This window comes from Lycium barbarum, chromosome 5 (genome assembly GCF_019175385.1).
Source record: "Lycium barbarum isolate Lr01 chromosome 5, ASM1917538v2, whole genome shotgun sequence".
NCBI lineage: Eukaryota > Viridiplantae > Streptophyta > Magnoliopsida > Solanales > Solanaceae > Lycium > Lycium barbarum.
This window is the reverse complement of record NC_083341.1, coordinates 113739616-113747585: the sequence shown is the minus strand read 5'-3', so window position 1 is coordinate 113747585 and position 7970 is coordinate 113739616. Positions and strand designations below refer to the sequence as shown.

Genomic DNA, 7970 nt, shown 5'->3' with positions numbered 1-7970 from the left:
ACCCCCCCCCCCCCCCCCCCTCCTTCCTAATTTGGGAAATATTTTCTTTAGCCCCTTCAAAAAAAGTTTTTTTTTTTTTTTATAAAAAAGAGTTTTAAATTTTTGTTTGGGTGGTTGTGGGATGGTATCACTCGAGTTCATCTTGATCAAGTGCTTCGAGAATTATTATTGAGTCAGACTTGTTCGATCAAGACAATACTTTATCGATCTAGTGTAATTAGGTGTTGATCGTTTTATTTAATTCAATTTAACATTAACTCTATTATTGGAATTTGGAACATTTAACTTTAGCGATTAGATGTTCATATTTAGTTCGATTCGACTTAATTTAACGAGATTTTATTGTAATGGTAAGTTTAAAATAGTATTTAAATAAATAGGCAATTGTGTCTAAATTGCAATATATTTTTTATTAAGAAAATTCTTAGCTAACGTTTTTTTTAGTGTTCTGTCTATTAGGAGGGAAATATGATGAATTCACAATTTACGAAATTAAAAAGAAAAGAGTTGTGGTGAAATTTTGAAAACAAAAACAAAAAAGTTCCCTCCAAATTATTTCCCTCTTAATTTTTTATGCCTAAATTATAGATTTCTTTTCTTATTAGAGCCCCCAAAGCCCTAAAAGATTAAGCACTTTAAAGATAGAAAAAAAAAATCACTGTCACTTCTCCATCTCCAATTTTCCTAGTTTCAACTTTTGTTTTCAAGGCGCAGTAAGGTAATTGTATATCCTTTTCTTTGTTGATTGCTTTTTCCTTATGATTTAAACAAAGATTTTTTGGGTCTTATGATATCATACAGTGGCCACGTTCTTGTTCTTATTTACAAGTTTGTTTAAAGAGTTTTTCTAATCAAAGTTTGTCTTATGATATCATACAGTGGCCACGTTCTTGTTCTTATTTTCAAGTTTGTTTAAAATCACTGCTTTCTTATTCAGCAAGTTGAATTTTAACCACAATAATTTTCAGTTTTATTTCTTTTATTTTATTTTTAATTAACCATAATGCATTACAATCTGGGAATTGATCACATGGTCCTAAAAGGACTACATCAGCTGCTTGACTTGAAATCAAAAGGAGAGCCAAACAAAAGGATCCAATTAGTAGAATGGATTTGTTAATAGCCATTTTCTCAAATCAGAGGATTTTTTTCGTCTGTGTGTTTGTCTGTCTTATTTTGTGTGCATTTTCAGTTTTATTTGCCGAAACTTCAAAGTGTTTTTCCCCTTACAAAAGCTTGTTTACAACCAGACATGGGTAGGAATGGTCTTCGGAAAAAAATTAGTCAGTTGATTGATAATGGTAATATGGAACCTCCTAAGAGTGCTCAAGCGACGCCGGTTAAAGAAAATTTGCCCACACAACAGGTGGAAGAACTTGTTTATCCGGGTACATATTGAATTCATCATCATCATCATCATCATCATGATTATTATTATTATTATTATTATTATTATTATTATTATTATTATTATTATTATTATTATTTTCAATTAGATAAATTTGCGTTTTGTTTAATCATATATAGCTAACTCATGTTCAATAATTTTGTAGGAAGCGTGGACACGCTAGGTGAGATTGAAATTAGCTACCATTATGGTGGTTATTTTGTATTCTCGCCTTCTAGAAAATATGTAAACGGGATCGAAATATTAGTGAATATTTCGGGGGTAGACCAACGAAGGTACAACTCATAAAGCAATTAGAATCGACAAGAAAGGAATCGAACGAGCATGTGGAAGAAATTAAAAGGGAAGCTAAGGAGAAAATTGAAGAAATGAAGAAAGAAACGGATAATAAGATAGCAAAGTTGGAGAAACAATGGGCAGCAAAATTTCAAATGTTGGTTGCAGCTCAAGGCCGACAATCAAATGATGCAAATCTAACCGTAAGTGGCTTATTTATATATTTTAATATTACTAATCCAATAAATATGTGATCTCTTTATAAAATATTCATATTAAGAAACAAAGCTTAATTTTTCAACGAATACTTTACTGTATCATTTTCTTATTTGTTTTCTTAATTGTTATTGCAGCTTGTGGAGTAGTGATGGAAGCATCAAATCGATGGGGACATGAAGAATTATTTTTTCTCTTGCAAAAGTATATTGATATGTTTGAATAAAGTGATGTTTCACTATTTTGGATGACATTGTTGAACCTTGTTACATCTTTTTTCTAATTTATGCATTTATTACACAATTAAAGATATATTGCTACGATATTGTCTATAAATTTCATGTCGAAAATGAATTCTCAGCTACATTATGTGGCTAACAATGTCGGTGACAAATATTTCAATTAGTAGCTATGAAATTTTTGGATTTGTAGCTAAACGTACATATAATTGTCACGCAAATGAGAATATGGATACACATTTTTATTTCCGTAGCAAATGAAAAAATCTTTTGCTACAATTTTGTCTCTCGTGACAAAAAGTATACACTTTTAGCTATGAACTTTTGAGTTCGTAGCTAGACATATACTCCTATAATTGCCACGTATCAAAACATGGCTACAAATTTACAATTTTCGTAGCAAATGAAGGTTCTTTTTAGTTATAATGCTATTTATTTCGTAGCTAAAGGTACGGCTTCATAGCTACAATATGAAAATATTTGTTGCAAATACTTTAACTCATAGCTATGAATTGTTTAGTTCGTAACTAAATATGACTGCTATTGTCATGAAACTAAGCTATAGAAATAGCCATAAAATTTGAGTTTGCGTGGCAAACATATTAAATCTTTTGCTACAATAAAATACCTTGTGGCTACAATATGAATACAACTACAAAATTTGTTCGTCGTGGCAAAAGATTAAAGTCACTTGCTATGAGTATATTTTTCGTGGCAGGAATTTTCTATCTTCGCAACTACAACACAAAAAAACTCGTAGCAATTAGTACAAGTGCTTAGCCACGGACCATGTAAATTCTGTAGCTAACTTTTAGCTACGCTACATTTTGCTACGAATGCTATGGGAAAAAAAAATGTGGCTAAAGTGTTTAGCCACGGAAAATTTCATCTTTAGCTACAACGTATTCTATAGCAATAGATGCCTTGTGTTGTAGTGGATGTAGCTACCAGTGATGACGAGTAGGCCCTAATTGGCCCCAGGGAGTATCTCTCACCTTACCTAGTTCTTAATTTTTCTTTTTTCATGTGCATTGAGGGCATTGCATGAATATAAGTGTGGGGTGGGAGGTGCGTCTTGAGATAGAGGATTCTTAGATGCCTTAGGATTTATTTTTTTTCTTTTTAGGACATAACTTTATTTTCTTTTTATTAGGATTAACTTGTGGGAAAAAAATAATAGAAAAACCATAGAAGAAAAAGCCCGAAAGATTTTGCTTTTTAGTTATTAGACCCTTATAGTGGCATAAAGCATCCGTTAGGATTTTGTTTTCTTTTGTTGCTTTTTTTCCTAGTCATAGAAGGGACTTTTCCCGATGACTGGTGGATGACAACCTGCTTGAGGGAAAATTAGTCCGTAGGAAGACCAATCGAATGTTAGGTACTCGAGCTAGGTGAAAGTTGATAAAAATGAACTGTTCTTGGTTTTTTAAAGTTAAAACATGCCGAAAAGTCTGAATAGCCTCTTTCCAAACACTTCGCCTTTTATCCTGATTCATGTATGAACCGTTTGGCTTGAATTTGTATGTGTTGTTTGATTTGAGGGCTGATATGGATCCATCTTGTCTTGACTATGTGTCATGTGCGTGTAAGGTTACTTTTGTATAATCCATGCTTTGTATTGACATCTAGACCTTGCCCGGTGTGTTCATGAAGCGAAATTGAGTTATTAAGTATAAGATGTGATAGAGGCATTTCTTTGATTAGCCGAATTTGAACCGTCACTTACCTACCCTTACATGTTACCTTAGTAAGCCCCATTGAGCCTTTAGTTTTTTATTTGGCAACCGTTGATGAGCTTATACCCTTTGTTCTTATTAACCTTGATTTGATCCCTTTGCTCATTAAGCACTTTAACTGTTCCATAATGAAATTAGAGTTGGGAAATCGAAAAGAAAAAAAAGAGGATGGGAAGCTTGTTGAGTGAATTCTTGCTAGTGGGGATTTCAAAACTGAATAATAATACTAATACTCAATTAACTGTTTGTTTTCTTAGCTATAGTCTCCCACTAGCTTGTCGAAAAGATGGGGGGCTTAAAATTTGGGAGAATTGTAGTTGATAAAGGATTGTGCAAAATGAAGAAGTTACAACGTATTAAAGTGCTTAGGGAGGTTAGTCACTACATCCAAATGTATCCTACCCGTCCCTTAGTTGACATTACAACCCTTTAAGTCTTACTTGATCCTAGGCTCGACATACTCACATTAGTAGAACGGTTACACTAAGGGAAAGCATATGGTTCGTCATATGTTGCATGTAATGATTCTTTGAGAGTGTGAGCATATTTGTCTTGATATGTCCATTGAAATATTGTTCCTTATACTCATGTGTGATCGTTGGACATCTTTCTTTCTATGAGGGCATGTAGTTGACACAAGATAGGTGAATTATTGGTTCTTTATCGAAAGACCGAACGATTTGTGCTTAAAGTGGTGTTGTTAGGTCAGATTTGGTGGTTGGGTCATGCTAAAGAGGTTGTTTGTAAGCTTCATGGCTTGAAATTTTTGGTGATGCTATGAATTGAAGTAGAACTAGCTCGAAAGTTTGTCGGGTAGCATGTTTTGTAAATGATCATCCTAGCCGAAACCTGAGTAGACCAGTTCGTATAGGCAAAAAGGGCAGTATGTGACCTGTAAATATTGTTTGCTCGAGGGCGAGAAAAGTCTAAATGGGGGGTGGTGATATTTGGCACAAATATCTATGTTTTACGTCGTCTCTCCTCAGTTTCTTAGTACTTTAATCATACCTTTTGCACTAAATTTGGTATAATTGATCTTATGTTGCGGTATTTGTGTTTTCAGGTTGCACAATGAGGATTGGATGAATTCCGAGCATCTCGACGTGATTTGGAAGAAGTAAAGAAGAATTGAACAGATCCACGGAACCCTCGCGTGGCAAGGGTGCAGCATGTCGATCCATCTGCAGACAAAAAATATTCCTTGTGCAGCACCCACGCGTGGCGAAGGTGCCGCGCGTCAATCAAACTGCTATCTAGGACTTACTCTTCCGCGGCACCCACATGTGGCAGGGTTGCCGCCGTCATCAGTCCGCAAATAGTTTTCCAATTCGATTGGGATTAGGTCTACTTATTTTTATTTTAATCCTAGGCTATAAATAGACAATTTATTTGTTGTAAACGACGTGCTGGGATTTTGGTTAAGACTTGTAAGCCGTTGTCCTACTTTCCCTCTCTAGAATTATTTTATTTCCTTCTTTTCAACCCTAGATTATTCATGAATGAATTCTGGTTCTTCATCTATAATCATAAGTAACTAAACTTGTTCTTTCTAGGATTGTGGCGAAAGACATGACAGTTGGTTTGGCGACAACTATTATCTATTAAATTTCCATAGTTTGGGTTGCTTATTTATTCTTGATCTTAGTTGTTTGATTATCTGGCCAATAGTTGAACACTATTTGTGGCGTGTGAATTGGACTAGGGATAGAAAATTTGCATATGTAATAAGAATAAATAGGGCTTGTTCGATATAATCGTTTCACTAATGAGGATATGAATATACCCTTTAGCCTTGCTTAGTTGAATATGGAGAAGTAAATGTGTTCTTGTTACCTCTGACAACCATAGGTATATAGGCGTTATAGTAGCGTCTATAGGCATGTGAGCAACTCGGAAGATACTCATAAAGCTATAATTAACCCGTCAACTAGTAACCCAGGAAATAAGATAGATAGAATTGTCAAAAGATCAACTAGATAGATAGAATTGTCAAAAGATCAACTAGATAGATAGAATTGTCAAAAGATCAACTGGATTGTCGAAAGTCATGACCCTGGAACTTTCTCTCATCTGATAAATTTTACAGTATTCGTTACAAGTGTCTCAATCACAAACACACTCATACTCAATTGTTTACTTTCAGTTTTAGTTTAGTCACAACAAACACTTTGATTGTCACCTTCTTGAATAATTACAACGAAGTTTGAATTGGTTGAGCAGTATAAAATCTAAGTCTCTGTGGGGGTACGATTGTTTACCCCCGATTTGGTAACCAATTGAATTTGTATGTGGATATAGGATATGTGCTTGGGCCTAAATATGGATTACAAAGAGTGGATAAGAACGCTTTTTAATACACAAATAAGGAGCATAAATACCGGCTGCTTACACATATGACGAGTTGATTGAAGAGGTTCAACAAGAACTGGATATATATATATATATATTGTGTTACAAATGCTCTTGAAAGTAAAAGAAGAATCAACCGACCTAAGGGAGGTGGGAGTACTCTATTTATAGTAATGAGCCCATGGGCTCTCTCCAACGTGAATCAATAAAATAGTAATAAAAGGGACAGCCCCTGCACGGGTTTGGTGTGATGTGACTGACGGCGCCGTCTGACACACGCATAGTTGGTAGCTGTCCATGATGTGATACCACTGACGCGTCCCAGCAACGGTCACAACGAACAACGGACTCACGGAGACCGGACCAACGGTGATAAAACCCCGGAAAGAGATCCCGAACCCTCGGTGGCTTAGAGACCGATTCAGATGGCGCTTCCACTCGGCTTCGATCAAAGTGCTTATCCGGGAAGGTGATGTCCTCGTACGAACTCTCGCCCCTTTTCCCTCTCCGATCCATAGTTGCCCCGGATTTACCCGTATCCAGTTTTTTACCGTATACAGATAGCCCCCACGCTTCCCGGACCAACGATCCATCGGAGTGACGGGAAGTGAATGAATCATACATCCGACCGTCCGGACGACCTATCCTTATCTCCTTATTTTGGCGGGAATGGGTGCGTCATGTCTTCCCTTTTGCCGGCCACGTGTCCTATTCCGGATGGTCCGTTCCTATCAACCGCCTCTTGCACGTCGTTTCGCGTCGCTTCGCATTAATGACGTGACACGTGGCGATCCTCGATTGGCCGTCCTCGATAACCGTTCCCTTCATTATGCCTATATAAAGCCCCTCATTCCCTCATTTTTTCACTTTTTTCGATCTGTCCTCTCGTTTCCTCTTCCCTCTGTGTTCCAGATCCGTCCTTTCTATTACAAATTTGTTGCCAAATCTTCTCTTGTTTATACGAAAAAGAAGGGGGGATTAATTTTGTCATCATTCTTGCCAGCTGCTCTTTGCTTCTTCAAATCGTTATTTCCTTCGTTTCCTTTGCGTTGTTTCCCAAAATCCTTTTCCTTCCATTCCTTCAACATGTCTGAAACCACTTCTACCGAAGTTCCTTCAGTTTCATCCCCGAGGGCCGAGGCTGTGTCCCCGACTAAACAAAAGAGTAACCCCGAAACTACGGCCTCGGATGTTATACCGGCCAAATTTAACTTCAATAAAGACCTGGAGGCGGAAAAGCCCTCTGCCGTCTCAGACCGGGGATACGACGTGAGGCGATATCCTTCCTCCATAACCGAGGATAAACTCAACACAGTCCGGGCAGACTGTGGGTGGGACACACGCCCGGTAGGGGTTTTTGCACCCGGGCCAGACGAATCCGTTACCGATCACCGGGAAGGGTTCTTGTACGTATACACTTATCCCTTTACCCTTAAGCTCGATCCCCCGGTTGATCCGGTCATACTGGATATGTGCCGGACCTATGGCGTGACTTTGGCTCAGATCGGCCCGATTGTTTGGAGGGTCGTTGCTTGCCTCCGGTTGCTAGCCAACAGAGCTGAGAAAGAATTCTCACTGGGCCACCTAATACGCCTGTATTCCCCAAGAATATTCCGGGGCGGTGTCATAAAACTAACCAAGCGCAGTCGGAACCCGTTCTTCTCGAAGATGGACGAAGATCGGGACAGGGGGTGGTTAGAACGCTACGTCCGGGTAAAAACCGAGGACATAATCCCGGCCGCCCAT

General features: G+C 37.6%; 1 long non-coding RNA gene across 2 annotated transcripts; it reads left to right on the top strand.

Moving 5' to 3' along the window:
- The first annotated feature begins 448 nt into the window (after positions 1-448).
- LOC132642623 (uncharacterized) lies at positions 449-2220 on the top strand. Of its 2 annotated transcripts, none has more exons than XR_009583276.1 (3): positions 449-718; positions 1554-1887; positions 2038-2220. It is a non-coding gene; the product is annotated as an uncharacterized LOC132642623 (long non-coding RNA). The 2 variants fall into 2 exon arrangements; XR_009583277.1 differs by lacking the exon at positions 449-718 and adding an exon at positions 725-1388.
- Positions 2221-7970: the final 5750 nt, after the last annotated feature.